Consider the following 24,045-nt stretch of genomic DNA (forward strand, 5'->3'; position numbering starts at 1 on the left):
ACTGATCTCCTTTACGATGAACTGATTGGATCTCCTTGCAGTCCAGGAGACTCTCAAGAGTCTTCTCCAACACCACAGTTCAAAAACATCAATTCTTTGGCACTCAGCTTTGTTTATGGTCCAACTCTTGCATCCGTACATGACCGCTGGAAAAACCATAGCTTTGACTAGATGGACCTTTGTTGGCCAGGTAGTCTCTGCTTTTTAGTCCAACCTGCTGTCCAGGTTGGTCATAGCTTTTCTTCCAAGAAGCAAGTGTCTTTTAATTTCATGGCTGCAGTTACCATCTGCAGTGATTTTGGAGCCCCAAAAGGTAAAGTCTGTCACTGTTTCCATTGTTTCCCCATCTATTTGCCATGAAGTGATGGGACCAGAGGCCATGATCTTCATTTTCTGAATGTTGAGTTTTAAGCCAACTTTTTCACTCTCCTCTTTCACTTTCATCAAGATGCTCTTTATTTCTTCTTTGCTTTCTGCCATAAGCGTGGTGTCATCTGCATATCTGAGGTTATTGATATTTCTCCCAGCAATCTTGATTCCAGCCTGTGCTTCATCCAGCCCAGCATTTCACATGATATACTCTGCATCTAAGTTAAATAAGCAAGGTGACAATATAGAGCCTTGACGTACTCCTTTCCCAATTTGGAACCAGTCTGTTGTTCCATGTCCAGTTCTAACTGTTGCATCCTCACCTGCATACAGATTTCTCAGGAGGCAAGTCAGGTAGTCTGGTATTCCCATCTCTTTCAGAATTTTCCACAGTTTGTTGTGATCCACACACTCATAGACTTTGGTGTAGTCAATAAAGCAGACGTTGATGTTTTTCTGGAACTCTCTTACTTTTTCAACGATCCAACAGATGTTGGCAATTTGATCTCTGGTTCCTCTCCCTTTTCTAAATCGACTTGAGCATCTGGAAGTTCATGGTTCACTTACTTTTGAAGCCTGGCTTGGATAATTTTGAGCATTACTTCTCTAGCGTGTGAGATGAATGCAATTATCAACTCACAAATGGGAACAAAAGAGTAAGTTCAATGTCTAGCAACTGAACTCGCTTCATAGAGTAATAGGCTTAGCTTCTGGGAATGAGACCCGAGCTTTGGTGAAATAGCAGGCTTTGGTGAAATAGCAGGCTTTGGTGCTGAGTACTTTAAGGGTTGGACTCCCTTGGTGGCTCAAATGGTAAAGAATCCACCTGTCAATGCAAGAGACAGAGGTTTCGTCTCTGAATTAGGAAGATCCCCTGGGGAAGGAAATGGCAACCCAGTCCAGTATGCTTGCCTGGAGAATCCCATGGACAGGGGATCCTGTTGCATCACAGAGTTGGACATGACTGAGCAACTAACACTTTGACTTTTTGACTTTAAGTGTTTGGTGGGAGCTCTTAGAACTCCCTGGATCAGGAACTGTGAGGCCTGGGGTGGCCCCAGGAGGCTCTCACACAACCAAGGCAATATTGGCTGGAGCACTGGCAGGCCCAGAGAGCTAGCCCCAGGCTGCCTAGACTGGGGTGGTGAGTCTGCCTGAGTACTCACCACACGCAGCCCCAAGGTTGGAGGTCAGCAGAGGTCATCAAGGTCGCAGAAGGAAAGTCCAATATTACCCTTGCTCTGAGAGCTCAGTTGCTTGTTACATTGGACTTTTGGAGCAGAGACACAAATGCTGCTTTTTCTAAGAAAGATTGTTATCGTGTATATTCGGGAGCAGAAGACAGACACCTTGCATTCTCACAGCTGGGGCTCAGGGCTGCTGTGTTTGATAGCAAAGCTGTATGTGTCTCCCTACAGCATTCTGGCCGCCTCTGTTCCTTTCATTAGGCTCCAGGAACAAAGTGCCCCAAATAGAGTGTCTTTAAAAAGCAGCAGTGTATTCTCTCACAGCAGTGGAGGCCTGGAGTTCAAAATCAGAGTGTTATGAGCAGAATCATGCTCCTTCAGAAGGCCCAAGGAGAGGTCTGTGGCAGCGCCACTCCAGCCTCTGCCCTTCTCTTCACATGACTGTTTTCCCTCTGTTCCCGTGTCATCCCATGGCATTCTCTTCTCTTCTGTTTGTCTGCAACCAGATTTTTCTTTTTCTTTATGAAGATAGTGATCCTATTGGGTTAGGGCCCATTCTAATGACCTCATGTGAACTTGATTACATCTGAGATACCATGCTCTCAAATAAGGTCACATTCACAGGTAATAGGGTTGCTGCTGCTGCTGCTGCTGCTGCTGCTGCTGCTGCTGCTGCTGCTGCTAAGTCGCTTCAGTCGTGTCCAACTCTGTGCAACCCCACAGACAGCAGCCCACCAGGCTCTGCCATTCCTGGGATTCTCCAGGCAAGAACACTGGAGTGGGTTGCCATTTCCTTCTCCAATGCATGAAAGTGAAAAGTGAAAGTGAAGTCGCTCAGTCATGTCCGACTCAGCGACCCCATGGACTGCAGCCTACCAGGCTCCTCCGTCCGTGGGAGTTTCCAGGTACGGGGTTAAGACCTCAAAATACAATTTGAGGGGAACACAACTGAGCTTGAAACACTGCCCATTCTTTTCTCAGGCTCCCTTTTATTTTCCAGGCTTCAAGTTTTCACATAGGATAATTATTTGTTATTTTTCCTCTACATCCATCCTCCCAATCAAAAACACAGACAGTGATGGCCTACTGTGCATCAAGCATTGTGGTGAATTAATGTTGCACTCAGGTGATAGGGGACCAGCCTTGTAAACCTTCTTATTGAAGGAGAGAGAAACAATGCAAATCAATAAATAGATGAAAGAATCTCAGGCTGAACTTAGGAAGAAAGCAAGGGGTTGAAACAGGGCAGGAGGGATGGAGGTGAGAGTCTAGGGTAGGCAGGAAAGATTTCTCTGAAGAGATTATGGCTGAAATGAGATTTAAAGGATGAGAAGTCATCCACGGTGAGCTAGAAAACAGTGGTTCAGGCCAAAGGAAAAGCAATACTAGACCTGGAGGCAGGGGCCAGCTGACACATGTGAGGATCAGACAGTTGACTGCGGTGGCCTAGGAGTTGGAGTAAAGCATGAGGCAGACGTGGAGATTGAGGCAGAGACCAGATCTTAAAGGACCATAGATAACAAGTTGAATTTGAAGTCAGGCTAACAGCTGACCAGCATCTGTCATAAGACCAACAACATGCTAATCATATTTGTTAGAATTTTTTAAGCATCTCCTCTCTGCCAGCCACACAACCAGGCATTTCTCACATCTCGTGTCATTTTATATTGACTACAACCTGAAAAAGGACATATGATAAGAGTTCATAGAGCATTTGTTTACTCATATTTATAGAGCATGTGATGTGTTGCAGACAAAAATACTCTGTCCCAAGGAATGCCATGATGATCTCTGCCCTTGAATTGTACACAGTCTAGTAAAAACATCTGCTAACAGATGATCATACTAACAGCTCAGGGCCAGGGCTGTAGATGCCCATCTACTCTGGGCTTAAGTTTACTACACACATCAAGTGGGGAAGGCATAACTCCTCCTTGCAGGGTGATGGTAAATGTCAAAAGAGTCTGTGAGAAGTGCACAGGCCAGGTAGATGCTCCATCTCGCGAGTTTATTATTCAAGCCTTGCTTGTGCTGTGAGTGACAGCTGCCTGCAGAATACCCAGCCTGTAAGAGATGGCAAAACCCTTCAGGGAAGGGGAGATGGGAAAGGCTTTGAAGAGGAGCGAGCTAACCAGAAGGCACAGAGGGCATCCCTCAGGCAGGCAGGGAGGAAGAGGACAAAAATCCACTTTTTCTTAAGCCCTGCACTAAAATCTTTATGATTAAAATCAAGTTTGAGAACCAATGTACCTGTGGTCTTGAGGAGGAGAAGCTTCATACTGTAATTTGACATCTCAACCCTGTATGATGCTTGATAAGAGATGCATTAGGATAACACTTAGCAGGACAGTTCCGCATTTAATTTTGGTAGCCATGAGAATAATATAGTAATCATAGGCCCTTTCAAATGTTTTCTGTTTCCAAGAATGTACTGTTTTGTTTTGTTTTGTTTTGTTTTTAGCATACATCCACTTGCCCTCTAGTGACAATATTTTGTATTTCACTCAGATTCAGAAAACAGGCTGCCTGCTGGCTCTTCCAACAAATTTTCTTTCTATCAGACAGAGGCCCACTGCGAGTATCAGTATATTAAAGTACAGGACACTGTGGCCTCTGTGAAATGACTTTATTGTCATCCCTAGGAGAACATTTCGTGGTGGGGGCATTGCCCAGGACCTTAGACAAGAAGGTGGTCTCCTCACCTCTGCTCGAGCTGTTACCAACTCCACCCCCACTAGAAAATAAGCCTTATGAAGGATTGTGTTTGCTTCACCCCTAATGCCCAGTGTACAGAACAGTGTCTGGTGTGTGGAAGGAAGCTGGTGGAAGAATGGCTGAACAGAAACCGGAGCGCAGGTTGAAAGGCATCAGTTATGAAGCCCCTAGTGCTCGGCCAGGCAGAGAGCAGGTGCTTGACTGCACGATGCTGTCCTCCCTTCTCTGGCTCTTACCCCTTCCTGTTTTCTTTTATCTTAGTCTTACTTCTCAGAACTGTTTCCTTGCCATCCCCTCTTTGGCCATTTTGAGCAAAGTTTGGAAGTTGTATAGAGAAGAGAATTAAGAATGGGGGGCTGTTTTAAATCTGAAAGACAAGACCCTCAGCAGACCCTTCGTTCTGGTTGATTGTGTTTCACATTTAATCCTTTTCTATAAACCAGGCTTCCCCAATCCCTGTTCCATAGACCCATACCAGTCTGTGGCCTGTTAGAAACCAGCCTACAAAGCAGGAGGTCAACTGTGGTTGAGGGATTGAAGCTCCATCTGTATTTACAGCCACTCCCCATTGCTCGCATTACTGCCTGACCTCCCCCTCCTGTCAGGTCAGCCACAGTGTAATAAATGTAACGTACTTGAATTATCCCCAAGCCATCCCCTACCTCCAGTCTGTAGAAAAACTGGCTTCCATGAAACCAGTCCCTGGTGCCAGAAAGGGTGGAGGGCCCTGCTGCAAATCATCCCATTATTTCTCTCCATAGTGTACTTTGGGGCTAGATCATGTACTTGGCTTGTGGGGAAACCTGGAAATCTAACTGGCCTGTCTCATAGTTTCCCACTGTTCAGCCTCCACTAACTAAGCAGCAACATCCTGGCCTTTCAGGAATGAGGTTAGTCAACATTTCTTTTTTTCCCCCCTGATCATCCTCTTCATAATTGTTTTGTTCCTTTCACTACAGTTGATTGCTCACTTCTGTTTAAAAAGTCAGGACATTGGGGACCATGCAGATGAGAGAAAAGTGATGATGCTTTTCCCTGATGATGGCTGAACATGCCCACTACATGCCTTCAACTCCTTGTAGTTAAAACAAAACAAAACTGTATCATCTTCAAGTACCTTAGGATCTTTCAGGCTGCAGAATAAGGGTGAGCCAGGAGAGGAAGGGAGCATTTCTTAAGGTGTCTTTTAAAGTCTTATGAGTCTAAATCCTTGCTTAAACAGTAAACTCTTTGGAGAAAAGAGAAGATAACTTTAGAGTTCCTGGTCCAGCCTCTGAGCCCCTCAGAGTTCTATCAAGTCGGATATGATGCTGAATGGATCCTCTTTGAGAAGTGGGGGCCAGGTTGGATCCTGACTTATTTTTTTGATCCATAATGTTCTCCGGCTCAGAAACAAGTAATGCTTCCCAGTGGGCCAAGGATGAAGTCTAAACTTCTTAACCTTGCATTTAAAGGCTTTTGGAACCAAGTACCAATTAATCTTTTTGACCCCATCTTCTAGTTTCTGTGGTGTTCCCGTCAAATCAACCTCCCCACTGGCCTCCAGCTCCTTTGTGCTTTCAAATTTTAATTATATGTTTTTGGTTAGGGAATGGTAGAGAGCTTTGATTGATGGAGAAGGTATCTGAAAAGTACAAGACATAGATAGTATTGAGAGTTCTATCTGGAATTAATTCTTGTTGGTTATTGTTATATTTCTTCCAGCTTTTAAAAAATACATGTCTATATATTATTACTATATTTACTTATTTACTTATAAAAGTGATGAGAATTTTAAAAGTCATATAGGAAATACAGACTCCAGAAGAGAGGACATGTTTACAGGTAAAACTGAAGTTTTTAAAATGATCATTGCCAATCCCGATTTCCTCTTACCTTCTTCTGAAGTAACCACTGTTTGGGTTTTGTTGCATATTGTCAGTTTAATAATATATGGTCTTCTTCTATGTCTGTTTTAGTTCACATTAATAATATAATAAGGTGTATATAATTCCATAATTTGCTTTTTCCCTTCAGCTGTATTTGTGGAGATCTAGCCTGGTTGTTCCTAGTATTTCAAATTCATTGCCCTTACTTGTTACTCCCCACTGTATGTCTGTTTATGCATTCACCTGCTGGTAGGTAATTGGGCTGAGTTCTCATTTTTGCAAAGCTTTGAAGAAAATGAACGTGATTTTTCATACACATGTAGGAGTGCGTGTCTCTAGTGTGCCTGGACGTGGTAGGCTCATTTTATTTGCACACTTTCAGTGATCATGGAATGTGCTGAATTTCCCTATTCTTTTACTAGGTTACATGCCCAAATAGAGTGGACAGAGAAATATATTTCTCAGATATTTTTTCTCTCTTCTCTTAAATTACACAAGCATAGAATTCCCTTTATTCTCCTTTCTTCTTGTGGAAACTCATTCTCTTTATCAGGATTCCACTGAGATAACATATATTGGGTAGTCCTCCCATTTGATGTTTACTGTAGATCTGAGCTATTTTTGGTTGACTTGTTCACGCCTCTGCCAGAGTGAGTCAGTCATCTTGGAGGGCACATTGCCCACACACTTGTTTGTATTCTGTATTACTGAGCTTCATTACTGGCCCCTGGTTCGTGCCACATGTACCTAAGTCTGGTCAGGCTCGAAGTTTACGTTCTAAAATCAGGTGAACAGTGAACCTCTAGGAGAGTCAAAACCACTCTTGTCAAAAAATTGCTAATAATGTGCTATCTCAAAATAAGTTACACTTAACCAGTCTCCCCCCAACCCTGGCAGTGTTACACCTAGTCAGATTTCCTTTGACTGATCAACAAACAGGATGGATCCTATGTATGATAAATATCTACTGTCATTTGAAAATGTATTTCATTTAGCATGTGAGAGGCACAAATTCCTATCGTGTTAGTCACTCAGTTGTGTCCAGTTCTTTGCAATCCCATGGCATTGTCTGATTGGAACATGGATGAGATTATATGGAGGGTTTTCTAAGTGGTAGATGAAAGCAGCAGTTACCAGCATCACCTGGGGACTTGTTAGAAATGAAAATTCTCAGGACCAGGCCAGACCTACTGAGGCAGAGAGGCTCAATATGTTTATTTCAACCAGCTCCCTAGCTGATGCTGATGTGCATTCAAGTTTGGCAGTCACTGGATTAGATTCCTTTATCATTTCCTGCTTTCTCTCACTGCATGGAGAGTCAGCGGTAACAGAGGCAACCTATGGAAGAAGTGGAACAAAACAGTAATCGGGACATCAAGATTCAGCTCAGCTCTGACTCTGCAGATGAATGGAGTTGTGTGAGACATGGACCCTTCCTTTAAAACTGGTTTGGAGTCCAGGTCAGGGAAAGCCAAGCCGATGGGCCAGCATTTTAATGTTTAGTGGGGGCCCTACAGTTTGCAGTGCACGTTTGCACCTAATCCAAGTTCCCTTTCAGATAATACTGTAGCACTTCACAGGTAGAATGAATCCCTTCTTCTAATAAAAATGGTACTGATTCCTCCCTCTTGTCCCTAATCATTGCTGTTATTTTACCTACATAAAAACGTACGTAAGGACATAGATACGTATATGATATATATATGTAAGCATATATGATCATGTATGTTGTTGGTATTATTATTTTGAACAATTATATATTAGTTCAATTGAGAAAAATGCATCTTTATTTTGCCTTCTTTTATTCCTTCTTAGATGTTTTCCTCTTTTATCCTATTAGATCTAAATTTCTGATATATATTAGTTTCCTTCTCTATAAATAACTTCTTTTAACATTTCTTGCAAGACAAGTCAGCTGGCACCAAATTTCCTTAGTTTTTGCTTGTGTGTAGAAGTACTTCTACTTCACTTTTAAAGGATAGTATTACAAGATACATAACCCTTTGCTCATTTTTGTTGTTGTGATGGGTTTTTGTTTGTGTATTTGTTTTTGCTTTCAGCATTGTAAATATTTCACTCCACTTCCTTGTATCTTTTCTTGCATGGCTTCTGAGAAGTTGGATGTAATTCTTAGCATGTTCTTCTATCGATATTCTTTGTCTCTCTGGCTTCTTTCAGAATTTTTTAATTTTTGATTCCCTATAGTTTGAAGATGATATATGCCTAAGGTATAGAATGTTTCTGTTTTGTTTTGTTTGCGTGTATTCTAATAAGTGTTTCCCAAGCTTCTCGGCTCTGTGATTGGTGTCTGCCATCAATTTGGGGGTAGTTCTCAGTGACTGTTGTTTCAGATAGTTCTTTTCCCGTTGCTCTTTCTTATTCTTCTGGTGTTCCCATTATGCATGTGTTCTACACTCTGTAGTTGTTCTACAGACCTGGCATATAGTGTCTTGTTTGTTTTTTGTTGTTGTTGTTGTTTTTTTTTTTTCATCTTCTCTTTGCTTTTTAGATTTAAAGTATTCTCTAGATACATCTTTTAGCTCAGAGATTTCTTTCTTGAGCTGCAGTCCAGTGTCCTAATGAACCCATCAAAGACATTCTTCATTGCAGTTACAGTGAATTTTACTTCTAGTCTTCCCTTCTGGCTCTTTCTAAGGATTTCTGTCTGTCAGCTTATACTGAGCATCTGTTCTTACAAGCTGTCTATCCATTAGAGCCCTTAGCATGTTCATGATAGCTCTTTTCATGGACCTGGTCTGATCATTCCAACGTCCTTGCCACATTTAATCCAGATTTTTGTTCTGCCTCTTCAAATTGTGATGTTTCCCTTTTTGTATGCCTTGTTACATTCTTTGGTTGCCACACATGATGTACCAGGGGAAAAAAAACCTGCTGTAAATAGGTCCTTAGTACTGTGGTGGTGACTTGTGAGGGGAGGGGACACTTTCTAGAGTTCTGTGATGAAGTCACAGCCTGTCCCTCCAGACCATGAACCGCACAAGAATCTCCCAGTTCTTGCTCCCCTTTAGGTGGTTCAGGATGGATAGGGTGGGCCGGAGGTGGGTATTTCCCTCCCCTAGGTCAGTTAGGGTCTGATAATACCCCAGCATGTTTGTCTCTAGTAAGTTAGTTTCCTCCGAGAACAGATCTCTTGAAGGAAGCAAACTGCCCTGGTGTGTTTCAGAACTGTTCTTTTTCCTTTCTCTTTACCAGAAGCCTGAGGAGATTTTTTTCTCTGATATTTACTGTGGGATCTGGGTCCAGCCAGGGCAGGTAAATATCACGATATTGCTGGACTCCAACGACTGGCAGCCCACCGGGTATTTTCACTCTCGGAATTGTCCACACTGAGCCTTCAGCAGTCTGTCAGTGACAATTCAGGTTTTCTTGCCCTGGCATCGTATTTTTATGAAAACCACAGGTAATTCTACTATTGATCCAGAGCTGAAAACCAACGAAAAGGGCAGTGGAAAGCCACTGGAAAATTTTAACTAGGGACATGACTTGATCAGATTTCAGTTTTAAAACCACTCTGCCTGTAGTGGGAAAATGGACTGGATGAGGACTGAGAAGGCAAAAGGAAATGGGAAGCTCTTGCTGGCATCAAGGTGAGTGGTCCTAGTGGTGCCTTACCAAAGGGAAATGATAGTGGGAATGAATATGTGAATTTTTAGCTTTATCGCCAGCAACACCTTCTCACTGATTTGAATGAGACTGCAGGAGAGGAGTTTTTGAGACCCAGGGACTAGAGGAGCATGGAGAAAGATGATGGTCAAAATGATGCTCAATTTGACAGTGGAGTTTGACTCATCAATGAGAAAAATAGGTTCAGTAAAGTCCAGAATTGAATCAAAGGGGTCAAGATGGCACCATGAAATCTTAAGAATCTATAGGCAGAAGGCAAAACAAGTGTTTTATGGGACTTGACCCTCTAGCTTTCTCTAAATTAACAAGAAGTGGGGCATGGCATGGCGAAAATGCTCTATTAGCAAGGCTTGTTAAGAGGTAGGGTGCCCAGTGAAATGGAGAGATGATAATTAGGAGAGGGGAAGCTGAGAAGGAAGAACACAGCACAGAGGATAATTATAATAGAGAAGGTATGGAGGAATTATAGGCCAGAAGTAGCATCACAGCAGTGGAGCTGTAAATAAGGAGGCCATCACAAGTCAAGTAAGGGAAGACTCGACAGGACCAGATGGCTGGTTGAAAGGGGAGATCCGTGGGAAAGGAGGCCAGGAGGACAGAGAAGAATGACAGGGATGGGGCTGAAAACAGGATGATAAAGTGGGGGTAGGTTTCGGCAGAAAGAGGAAGAGTGTGGTTTGCACCCACATTTACTTGGAAGTGGTGATGAGTGAGAGTAAAGGAAATGTCTGTTCAGTTGGCAGCTAGAGAGAGGCATGGCATGGGGGCCAAAGGGTGTCCTCAAGGCAGCAGCCAAGGCCAGGATGCGCCAGGTTAGACCCCATGTGTTGGCTCTTTGTAGTCAGTGTCAGTCTAGTACAGGGCTCCCCAGTCTCCGAAATCAAATGCCTGATAATCTGAGGTGAGGTTGACGTAATAGAAATAAAATGTGCAGTAAAAGTAATGTGCCTGACCATCCTGAAACCATCCCTCTCCCATCCTTGGTCTGTGAAAAAATTATCTTCCATAAAATTGATCCCTTGTGCCAAAAAGGTTGGGGATGCTGGTCTGGAACACATGAACTAGAGTAGGGCAGGGATACCAAGATAAAGAAGGATGGACCTTTGTTATCAGACTTCCGAACAGACAAAAACAGAAGCTGGCATTTGTAATGTATGGCTTCAACGAGAGAAATGCTTAGGCATGTATGTGCCAACAAACTCTGGGTGCTGTATGACTAGGGATGAAGGGGTTGGTTTTTGGTGCTTCTGCTCACCTGCTGTTACTACTAGTAGCAAAGCACAAGGTTTTCTTCTTTAGTTCAGATGTTGGGAAGCTATAGCCAGCAGGCCAAATCTAAGCCATGCTCTCTTTCGGTAAATTGTTTTACCGAAAACAGTCCAACCCATTCATTCACATACTATGTGTGGCTTCTTTTGTGCTGTAGCAGCAGAGTTGGGTAGATGAAATCAAGACCATATGAGCCAGAAACCTACAAGATTTATTATCTGACCCTTAGCAGAAAATACTCACCAACCCTTCCTCTAGTTTATCAGAGTCTGCACCACCACATGGCTCAGATAGTCTCCACTAACCCTACTGACCACATCCAACAACCTAGTGTCCATCTGTTCATTCTTTACCAGCACACTGTTTGTTGTAAACAACTTATTTAAAGTGCTCTGCAGGTTATATCACCTGACAGATCACGTGGAGCAAGTAGCTGTCCCCAGCATTCACCTAACCTTTCTCTATATGAGTGGTATCAGCCCCAGTCCTTGGCCAAGAATCAACTCTTTGCCCATGAAGCTCAGAGTTTGAGTAAAGTAAGGAATGTTCTCTCTTTCCTGGTGTATGCATGTGGGAGAGTTCAACCAAGGAGTTGCTGGGGGGGAATTATTGGAAGAATTTTGGGGAGATTAGGTCATGAATGTGAAACTCTCAGAAAACTGTGTTTGAACTGAACCCTGCCCAGTCTCAGGACTGCTGGTTATATGAACAAATAACATCCTTTGTCATTTAATTCCATTTGAACTGGGGATTCTGCTCTAGGCAACATGATGAGTCTTCAGTGACTGATGCTGATGTAGTGACTTGTCTTCTTCCCTATACGATGAGCCTGGGGGAGTTACAATCCCTAGCCAGCGGCAAAGAGTAGGGGCTGTGGCAGCTTCTCCCCCTGGAGCCCGCCTCAGAGTGCTTCTCCGGCTCTACTCTGATACCGTCTGCGTGGGCCTTCATCCATTAAAACAGCTGAGAGCTGCCGCTGGCCTCTGTTCCCCTGCGTCATGGATGCTGGGGTTTGCTCTGGTCACTGTTGGGATGTCCTTCCTGTAGACTGATCTTATTGAACAGCTTAGCAACAGGCTTCACTATTCAGGTACTTGATCCTTTCATGCAATTAAAATATATCTGCTAATTATTCCATGGTTTGTAAGGATAAACAGTTACCCTTGGCAGATTTTGGGGGAAAATATGACATTATTATGGAAGAAGTGTGTTAGTTGCTTAGTTGTGTCTGACTCTTTGCAACCCCGTGGTCTGTAGCCTGCCAGGCTCCTCTATCCATGGGATTCTCCAGGCAAGAATACTGGAGTGGAAGGATATGGGGCAAATCATATGATGGAGGGAAAAACTTAGTCTCTGGAACTTGAAAAGCACAGGGTCTTGGCAGTCCTCTGGAGTCAGTAAGCAGAAATGGGTGGACATGTTCTTTAGTGTCAGTTGTTGAGGTGAAGCCATTCCAGCCCTCTTGTGTCCTATGCCTTCACTCAAATCAGAGTTCCCAAGGGAAAAGAGACTGGCCCAACATGGGTTCCATGTTGACCCTTTGGTTACAATAAAACAGGGGTGTTTGATGCACAGGCTCTTCAGAAGCATATGCAGTAAGCGAATGGGTAGTTATCCAAATGGGAATCATGGTGGGACTCCCCAGGAAAGGGAGACAGGAAAATGCACAGGGAAACAGAGACCTGGTGTAAAGCTTTGAGTGCATAGGGGCCGCCTTAAGTGACACCTTTCTCACTGGAATCAGTGACTTTCTTAAGAATGTCTCAGTATCCCCTGAAGGGCTTGTTACAGCACAGATTGCTGGACTCCTCACCTTGTTTCTGAAGTGGTTGCCCTGGGGTGAGGACCTGAGATTCTGCATTTCTAGCAAATTTCTTAGGTTTTGCTGATGCTGCTGATATGATACCCAGACTTGGAGACCCACTGTGTTACATAAATGATATTCTTTTTGTAGATTGTCATTTAACTTTGTTTTTTTTTCCCTAGCAGCCATGCATGAACACTTCTGCTATGAAAAAATAGAACTCATTACATTCCTTGTTAGAACTCAATAGGTGTTAACTCTGTCTGTAATTTGTGAATGATAGTGTGTGAGACAGTAGGGTGTCTTTTTAATTGCCTTTGAATAGATTTTACCTTATGGACTTGAGGGAGTGTCTATGCATTCACTTAAGTACAGTGTCCTTGTTAAAACTTGGGAAGAAAACCAAGTTCTGTGATGTGTTAGAATCTATCCACTTTGAGAGCTTCAAATTCAAAGTAACCGTGGAGTTACCTTTTTCCTACAAATGCTTTGGCAGTGTTTTATTGTCTAAGGAGAAGAGGTGTTACTCAGTCTTTCCTCTGACAAGTTGCCCGTTAGCAACAAGATTCTATACTACTTCTCATAGAAACAGGGAAAACAAGGGAGAGGGTTGACAGTGCTGCAAATGTTGGTAAATTTCTGATTGATTGAAGAGGTTCATAGCCCAGGAAGGAATGCTGAATGTACTCTGCTGACACCATCCTTGAACATAATGTCCAGAGAGGGCAAGTAGCTTGACCAAAAATCATAGAAAGTCAATGTCAGAAGTAGGACTAGAGTATATTAAATCATATGTTTCTATTGATGTTTGAATGTTTCAGTGTTGAAAGAGAGAAGGTAGGGTGAAGGGGCCCACAGGCATATTCAGTTGGCAGAACATTCCATTCATGTTTATCACGTGCCATCTACCTGCTCATACACATTTACATACATGTGCATGTATGTGCCCACTGTGAATATATTCCATGTGCTCAAGTGCAAGTGCATTCCAACATTTGCAGTTGCTCTCAGTCTGACCACAGTGAGCCCTTTGTCCCCCTGACTCTTCCATCATTCAAGTCTCAACTCCTATGCTACTCCTCCAGAAAGACCTATATTGACTGTTGCGGTAGGTTTATAGCAAGCATGTCCCTTATCTTATTCCTCTTAGTACTTCTGCTTTTTGCAATGAAGCTTTGCAGCTTCTTTTATTTAGAAGTGAAGTATATATCTTGCTCCCTTGAATCCAGGCTGGCATGTAAACTTTGACCAATAGTATGCCACCAAGGGTCCAGAATATTAGATACAGGCTTCAAGAGGCTCGCATGTTTCTCTTATTCTCTTGGCACCCTGTTTCCACCATATAAATAGGCCCATATTTTATCCTGCTGGATTATGAGAACCACAGCGCCCAGTCATCTCATTATCCCAGCTTATTGGCAACATGTGAGTTGAAGCCAGCCACAAACTGATCACTCACCTGCCTGCAAATTCATTAGTGAGCCTAAGATTAGTCCTCCCAGGTCTAGATCAACAGAACTGCTCAGCTTACCCCTCAACTCATGTGAAATGAAATTGCTACTTTAAGCCACTGTGTTAAAAGAAATGCTTTCTATTTTAAGTCAGCATTTTTGAGGTGCTCTGTTACACAGCAGTAGCTAACTGATACAACCATCTTTTCCAAAGGCCTCACCTCACTATGTCACCTTTTTGTGCATATTCTATTTCCTTTTCATTATGTGAGGTTGACTTGTCTTTTACCTGACTTTCCCCATAAGAATGTAAATGCATTGAAATTAGAGTTTATTTCTGCCATGTTTGCTGATAGATCTCCAGTGCTTAGAGCAATGTCTGGCTGATAGGAGATACTCAGTAAATATTGAATCAGTGAATATGCCTCATAGAGGCATTGCTTACAATTTAATATCTTCCTAATCCTATTTTTCTAAGGCTTATTATTAGAGTTAAAATTTACTCTCAGGGAATCCATAACAGGAGCTAGTAAGACATGGCTTTTCTTGTGTATGATGGGTTGCTGGAAAATGCCAGCTTTCGAGATGAAATGAGATGCCCTGGATGCACAAAGCCTGTCAGGATAACTGCAGTGTGCCCATGTAACTAGTATTCCAAGTGGTTCATGTCACACTTTTTTATAGTCTCAGGCTCTTTCTGCTCCATTGGCTGCTGCTAAAACTTGGGAGGTTGGGGAGATACTGGAAAGATATTAAATATTTTAGACAGGGCTTCATATTTTCCAGGGAATGCATTGTCTGTGACATTGTCCATAAGTAATGCTATGTGCTTCTTGTGCATTAAGAGGGAAATCCCATGGTATAACTGGCACAGACAAGAGCATTAAATGTTATAGACCGATGTTGCTGTTTGCTGCCAGTTGAATGTTGCTGACAATGTATCTCTTCTTTGGGGTACCGAAGTCTGATTTTCTCTTCCCAGTCTGTCTTCATCCAGAAGCAGTATCGTGTAGTCATTGAGAATCTTCATTCTGAAGTAGTTTTCCAAAGTTGGCATATAAGCTCCACTTTTAACCATTTTTGTGACCACAGGCAAATCATGTAGCGTTCCTGTTTCAGAGGTAATGATAGCACCTTCCTGCAGGTAAATCTTTTAGACAAGAGCCCAAGAATATAGTAAAAGCTCTGTAAGTATTAACTGATGATATTATTATTGTTGTTGGTGTCCATCATCAAATAAATTTGGATAAAATAGGAAAATGAATATTAGAACCTGAAGTCAGTTATCACATTCCTATAGTAGGTGCGTGAGTGCTAAGTCGCTTCAGTCGTGTCCGACTCTTTGCGACCCCATGGACTGTACTGTGTTGGGCTCCTCAGTCCATGGGGTTCTCCAGACAAGAATACTGGAGTGGGTTCCCATTTCCTTCTCCAGGAGATCTTCCCCATCCGGGGACTGAACCTGTGTTTCTTTTGTCTCCTGCATTGGCAAGCGGATTCACTAGCACCACCTGGGAATCCCTCCTTTAGTAGGGTCATTGATAATTATTAGTTTTAACAGTAACAGTACTTACATTTGATTGCAGCTTACATTGTTGCAGACTGGGCACTAAATTCTTTATCTTCCCACCTGCTGAATTATTTTTTTGACCCCACACATTAAGCAGTGTGTTGTCCTTTGGCAGATGAGACAGTCTAGGCTCAGACAGGTTAAGAATCTTGCCCAAGGTTGCGCAGACAGTAAATCAGGATTCAAACCTAGGCAGGCTGACCTATACACCACCCAGTTTTACCGCTGGATATCCGTAAGAGAAACAAAATGAAATGAACTTGAAGTCACCTGAAACGAGACTGCTGTTACGGAAAACACCATTTCTATAGGACACTGGAAAATTACCTCTATATAAGGCTTAGGAGTCTGTGAGACATTCCCACATGCGTGCTGATGTTCACTGCAGTCCAGAGCATTCTTAAGAGGGAAATGGCCTTCTCTATCCCAGCATCCAGGAAACCAGCATTGAAAAAACTCAGTCACTTATTTTAGTCCACAGCTATTAAGTGGCAACACTGTGACATAATCCAGAAGCCCCAAGTTCAAGTTCTATACTGTTTTGATGGTGCTGTACTGATCTAATAGCATTCAGTTCAGGTCAGTCATTCAGTCGTATCCAACTCTTGGTGACCCCATGAACTGCAGCACTCTAGGCCTCCCTGTCCATCACTAACTCCAAGTTCACTCAAACTCATGTCCACTGAGTCGGTGATGCCATCCAGCCATCTCATCCACTGTCGTCCCTTTGTCCTTCTGCCCCCAATCCCTCCCAGCATCAGGGTCTTTTCCAATGAGTCAACCCTTCGGATGAGGTGGCCAAAGTACTGGAGTTTCAGCTTTAGCATCAGTTCTTCCAGTGAACACCCGGGACTGATCTCCTTTAGGCAGACAGTGAAGAGGAACTAAAAAGCATCTTGATGAAAGTGAAAGAGGAGAGTAAAAAAGTTGGCTTAAAGCTCAACATTCAGAAAACTAAGATCATGGCATCTGGTCCCATCACTTCATGGGAAATAGATGGGGAAACAGTGGAAACGGTGTCAGAATTTACTTTGGGGGGCTCCAAAGTCACAGCAGATGGTGATTGCAGCCATGAAATTAAAAGATGCTTACTAGCTTATTGATTTGAAATCTCTAATTTTCAGTCTGGGAGATTTTAGTTATATGCTGAAATTTTGTAGTTTAGGACAATAGGTATTGTTTAAATGTGTATGAACTTAAAATATTACTATAAAGAGGAGGTTAATCGGTTGTTTCAATCTGTTAATTAAAATCTTTAGGTCCTACATCTATTTCCTGGTCACAGTCTAATTTCATATGCTATAGAACTATGTATTATGAAACATTGTTTAATGTAGGTTTTAGGTGCAAAAGAATCAATATAATTTTGCAAATGGTAGTATTAAATACATTTTTTATTTAAGACTTTTCAGCATCTTGGGTTTATTAATGTATGTTATGAAGTTTTAAAATTACAGCAAATAGCTTGACAAACTTATATGGCCACAGAATCCCCTAGAACAGAGGTTGATGAACTATAGCCCAGGGGCCAAACCCAGCTTGTGGCTTATTTTTCTTTAGCTTGTGAGCTAATAATCTTTGTTTAATGTTTTTAATGAGTTATAAAAAGAAGAATGATATGCAACAGGCTATAGATGGCTTACAAAGCCAAAAACACTTACTACCTGGCCTTTCCTTTAAAGTTTGTCAGACCGAATGCTGCCTTCAGATAGCATCATCATCATTATCATCTTGGCCACCATCATGGTAGCCTATCTCCAAGCTGGCCATCAACAATCCCTTCCCCTCTTCAATCTGCAGACAAACCTCCCACCAAAGGTGATGGCCAGTGATGTCTGTCGCCCGCTTCTTGAGTCTGGGCTGCCCTGGGAGTTCTTTGACGAATAAACTATGGCATCAATGACATGATGGCAGTTTTGGACCTAACCTTTATGAACATGCAGTCTCCAACACCAGTCTCCTGTCATCTTGAGGCACTGCATGAAAAATCAATAGGCCCTCGGCCAGTTTGAAAGGGCTAGTGGCCTAGGCCAGCCCAGCCTTGCAGCCATTCCCATTAGGGTACAGATGTTAGTGAAAACAGACTGGAGCCTATAGGCGAGCCCAGATGCTTGTGGAATATCAATGACCCTAGTCGGTGCCGCACGCAGCAGTGTAATTGGCCAACTGAGCCCTCTCTGAGTAGACCCACATAAGATACAATAAAATAGCTGACATTTTAAGCTTCTGAGCTTCGGGAGAATTTTTATGACACAGCAGTAGATGATTGGAAGAAGCTTCATGCTCACCCTCAACTTTCCCACCATTGTCACTTTTCCCACAATATTGAGGACTGCTGTCTCCTGACACTGCTGTTGAGAAAGTCTGCTTTTGAGAAACTAGCTCTCTTTCCACGGTTATTTTCTTTAATTTATACAGATCATTCCACAAGTAATGTAAATGAATTAGGTTTAACGTAGTCATTACTTCATCAAACCGCCATCATCCGCAGAGGACTATGGTGGGTGCGATACACCTGCTGAGACGAGATAGCAGTCCAAACCTCTGAGCTGCTTCATCTCTTATCTCCAAGCAGATCTTGCTGCTTGTACCAGTATCTAGGGGTGGAAGATTTCAAAAAACTAAATCTATGTTATCTAGTTGTAGCAAAATCTCTGTAGGGAGTTATAAGATCACATCAGAAGGGGAAAAAAAATTTTAAAAAAGTTCTGTACATGCACACCAAAGCCCAGCACGTCACAGATGCTTGGTGATTGTATCTTGCAGATGTTCATTTCAGATTCAGGAGGGCATCACTCCTTCACTCTGCATGTTGATATTTTCTCCTTGTTGATGATTCTGCTGCCTAAGTCTTGCATAAGCAATGAGGCACCCCAGTGGCTTGCTTTAACTTGTCTCTCTCCTGCATACAAGTCTTGAGCATGCCCACCATCTACAGAACCTCTTGTTTCTTTAGTTGTGTACACATGCCCTTCCAAAATCCAGCCACGGCTTATCTCCCAATCTGCTGCATGGAATTGAATGTCACTGAATTTTCCTTGTTCATGGAACCTGATATGTTCTCTCACATCTCCTGACTTTGCACATGGTATTTCCTCTTTCCTGAATGCCCAACCTTGCCTTTCCATCTCATGCATGTCTTCTTGTTATGGCGTTTCTAACTTCTGATTCAATTCCTCTGGTTGGTTTTTCAGATGTGCTCAGAGGGAGTCTGCCCTGACATATATATCAGTGTTATAGTCCTTAGAGATAATGTGTATCTTCTAGAGGTTATTTTGCTTCTTTAGGTCCCAGTTTTTAACATCTGGGAGATGGAAATAAGTTGCTCAACTGTAGGTTAGCTGTGAGGACTAAACCAGATACAGTCGATTGGGCACCCGGCGTGTGCTGAGGAAATGGTCTTCTGTACATCTTGGCTGTCTTGACTTTCTGTTTATGCGGGACTGTCTGCCCCTTCACCTCCTCCTCCTCATCACCCTCGAGCTGCTCTCAGCAGGCGCTGTGCCTGTTCTCCCATCTACAGTGCCTGTCAGAGACCCAGGGCTTGGGAGGTGAATGTTGAATGCCAGTATTGTTTAGTTGTCTTACTCACTCTGACTAGTTACTGGCTTTTGATTAGAACAGCTAGTCACTCGTGGGAGAGAAGCATTCAAATAGAAAGATGACACAGCCGAAGAAGTCCCCCTGGGGTTCTGGCACATTATAGTGTGCAGAAAACATCATGCTAGATGTGGTTCTTTGTCACTCTCCATGGATGGTGACCTTGCATAAGACCTTTTCTACTGTGAGTTCTGTCTCTTGGTGGACAGAGAAAGACACATCAAGGCCCAGACCCAGTTGTTCCTTCTCATGATTCCATGCCTTTCTTGCAAGGAAGGAACAGTGAAGATTGCTCACAGGTGTCGAATTTAAGAAACTTCACTTGCTCTATCCTTACCTGCTATCTCTTTTCCACCTACCTGGTATATGTTACAATAACACATTGAAGTACAACTCCATTGAGATGCTCTTGCCTTCCCTATTCATTGAGTGTGGAGTGCTGTTTTTGCTTTAATATTATTTATGGTGAATTTGGCTGAAGTTTTCTTTACAATTTATTCTTCATTGTCATGTGAAGTGACTTGTCATGGACAGCGATGACAGTCACTTAATACATGTTGCATCTGTGGGCAGAAGGCTGGACCTTTTGGTTCTGCACCACCCTAGAGAAGTGTGGTTGGTCTAGAGTGTGTCTAGGAGCATCACGTGGCTGTGGAAAAGCAAAAGGATGCTAATCCATTCTGCAATCCCCTTTAATGGACCAAGAATGAGAGGGGTCTTATCCGGCCACAACCAGATTGCTTGGACTGCAGGCAGTGGAGATATTTAGAGAAGTTCTAGAAGATACTATTTGGAGAAGGCAATGGCACCCCACTCCAGTACTCTTGCCTGGAAAATCCCATGGATGGAGGAGCCTGGTAGGCTGCAATCCATGGGGTCGCTAGGATTCCGACACGACTGAGCAACTTCACTTTCACTTTTCGCTTTCATGCACTGGAGAAGGAAATGGCGACCCACTCCAGTATTCTTGCCTGGAGAATCCCAGGGACAGAGGAGCCTGGTGGGCTGCCGTCTATGGGGTCGCACAGAGTCGGACATGACTGAAGCGACTTAGCAGCAGCAGCAGAAGATACTATTGCTCAGCACCTGGAAACCTCAGCCAAAATATCATGTAGCAGGGAGACCCATTAAGGCAAGATGTCTCTTTGAGTGAATCACAGGCCTATAGGAAGCTGAGTTTGACTGCAGCCCCACCAGGTGAGGTGACAGAGTCAGTCCTAGAGATCTTGTTGCCAAGCAACCTAGAGAAAGTATCTGAGATCGTTCATTGGACAGTCCTGCTTATCTCCACGTGTATTTTTGCTGTTGTTTTTTCACTCCATGTATCCATAAATCCAAAGGAAGACTGTCAGTGAAATATTTTTGATCCTCTAAGCATGTATCACAAAAATCAGTGCAAATGGCCTGTAAACAAATGAACAAGAAAAGAACCTTAACATTTTATAACAAAGGGTACCATGAAAGAGTAGGTTATAATAAGGATGGATTTGGGGGCAATGTCTTGATCTTTGAGGCTCTGTCCCCCACTTTTTTCTTTCTTTCTTCTGTCTTTGACATCCAATAACCATTGTATTGCCTTCAGTTTCTATTATACTGGCTTAGTAGTTTATCAGTGTGGATTATCGAACGTCTCTGTCCTAAAGCAGGAAGTTATTTCTAGGAGTAGAATGCACATACTCTCTAACCCAGCTGGTGGTTGGCTTATACTGGTGGTCCCTGTATACCCCGCCTATACCCAACTGTAAAGTGAGCAATTTTGTGTATCATCCCCAGTGGAGTAGCTTTGCAGACAGTTTAATTTTGAAATCTGGCTCTCAGTTTAATTTTGCGATCCGGCTCTCAGTATAATGTCTTGAATTTTTCTAGGGCCCTGTACTTGGGGGATCAAGGTAATACCTCAGCACGAAAAAGGCTCAGAGCTTACGAATTGTGTACAGCCTTTCCTGTCCCTCTTAATCTTTTTGTTTCTTTTTGTACATACAATGGTAGAGGGGAGGTACAACAAGAATCTTGTGGAGAGACCACATACCTGCTCTTGGAGAAAGTTGAAGATCTTTAACTTGCATGTTGATACTTGCACCTAACTATAAGACACAGAGAATTAAAGAAAGTCACTTTTAGGAGGAACCTTGAGGATCCTCTAGCCCAGTGATCCATCTCATATCTTTATCTCTCTCTGATCTGCTGTAACATAGTAGGCAACCGGTAAATATTTTCTCAGTCTGTTGACTTTACTGTGTCCTTCTGACAGGCTTGCATGCAGCCACTAATTTAGGTATGCCTGCCTTCCAGGGTAGTCTTCTCCGTCCTCACAAGTCCCAGTTAGCAAGCTTTCCTCCTTCTCTCCTCTGGCCTCAATCTGTCCATCTTAGTTCTACTTCTTAAGATACTGAAAGAAAAGCTGATTTACCCCTCAGCTACATGCCTTTTAATCTTAGTTTTTCAAGAATTACTTTATTAGTTTTTCTGTTAGTTTTTGAAGTAATCTGCTCATGAGTTCTGTTATCCGCTTGTGGATCATTTTAATCGTTATCTGTCAAAACAGGCTTCCCCAGGTGTAATTTCCCTTAAAGTATAGTTCCAGATAGAGACTGGAGTATAATAACTGATACCGTGGTCTGTAAATCATCCTGAAATGTGGAAGTCTGTGAAAATCTGGATGGTGCTGTACCTCTTTTGCCTGTCCGGGCATCAGTTGTACAACTGCCTTTTCCAACAAGCTTCAAATTAGGCTGAACCAGTTGATAACTTCTAAATTAATTTTTATTGAAATATAGTTGCTTTACAATGTTGTCTTAGTTTCTGCTGTGCAGCAAAGTGAATCAGGTATCAGTTCAGTTCAGTCGCTCAATTGTGTCCAACTCTTTGCGACCCCATGAATTGCAGCAGGCCAGGCCACCCTGTCCATTACCAACTCCCGGAGTTCACTCAGACTCACGTCCATCGAGTCCGTGATGCCATCCAGCCATCTCATCCTCTGTCGTCCCCTTCTTTTCCTGCCCCCAATCCCTCCCAGCATCAGAGTCTTTTCCAATGAGTCAACTCTTCGCATGAGGTGGCCAAAGTACTGGAGTTTCAGCTTTAGCATCATTCCTTCCAAAGAAATCCCAGGGCTGATCTCCTTCAGAATGGACTGGTTGGATCTCCTTGCAGTCCAAGGGACTCTCAAGAGTCTTCTCCAACACCACAGTTCCAAAGCAGAATCAGCTGCATGCGTACATGTATCCCCTGTTTTTTTGGACTTCCTTTCCATTTAGGTTATCACAGAACACTGGATACAGTTCTCTGAGTCATAAGCAGGTTTCATTAGTTACCAGTTTTATGCTGGGATCAGGAGAGTATATGTGCCAATCCCGAGCTGCTAGTTACCCTCACCCCTCCCTCCTCCCTCCCTTTGATGTTCATATGTTTGTTCTCTACATTTGCGTCTCCATTTCTGTTTTGCAGATAAGATCACCTATACCATGTTTCTAGATTCCACATATATGCATTAATATATGATATTTATTTTCATCTTTCTGACTTACTTCACTCTGTGTGACAGTCTGTAGTTGGTAACATTGGTCCTGTGGTGGTACATCAGTTATTAGAAGCAACCAAATCATATTCAGAACTGAGTGTCATTAGCAAGGTCGATAGTACCTTTTTTATTTTTTATTTTTGGCTGTGAAGATGAGGCGTTACTCAAGTAATTGATAGGTTTTTATTTGGTGGTTCTCAAAATGGTCTCTATTCAAAAGCACAGTCCTTGTCTTAACTTCTGACTCTTCAAGAGATGATTTAAGGCTGCGAGTGGCAGTCTTAACCACATGCCCCTTAACTTAAGAGTTTTATTACTTTTAATGAAAAAGATATGCATGCATGAAAGTGGAATCAAAGCTTGGAGGCTGCAATGACTCTTACTGGGCTTCCTAAGTTTTTGCCATCTCTAAATTCTTTTTCTGGAGATTCTAAGAGTTAATCACTTCCCCAGACTCATCCAAATTGTTGTCTAAAATCATTTCCCTGTGGTTGTAGGACTGAGATTTCCATTTCCTTGCCCACTGTCAGCAGTGAACTTGTCTCTGTTCCTAGAGACTGCACATGTGGCTTCTCATGCTTGCCCCTGGCCCCCTGCCAGCAATGGCAGCTTGAATCCCCCTCAAGCTTCAAATATGTCCAACTTCCTTATCTCTCACATTTTTAAAAGTTGAGCCAGAGAAAAATTCTCCATTTGTAGGGGATCTCATGATGAGATTGGCTCCACCCAGATAATCTAAGATATTATCTCTAAGGTCTGCACTGTTTATTAACTTGCCAGTTCTCTTTTCCAAGAAAAGCAGCATGTCTCTCGGTTCTAAGAATGAGGACCTGGGTGTCCGGGGAGGGGACATTTTTCTGCCTTCTCAGCAGTCCTGTCTTCCTCTCTGCCCACTGGTGTGTTCCCCCTTTAACTTCCAATTCCAGATGAAATGTCTCTTCCACTCTGTACACTGAAATGATGTTCCCACCTCCAGGAAAAATCAGTTACACTCTTTTTCTGTTTCCTCAAGCCTTTGACTATACTTTGAGTTTTATCCCTTTTGCT

This window comes from Ovis canadensis, chromosome 19 (assembly GCF_042477335.2).
Source record: "Ovis canadensis isolate MfBH-ARS-UI-01 breed Bighorn chromosome 19, ARS-UI_OviCan_v2, whole genome shotgun sequence".
NCBI classification, from domain to species: Eukaryota; Metazoa; Chordata; class Mammalia; order Artiodactyla; family Bovidae; genus Ovis; species Ovis canadensis.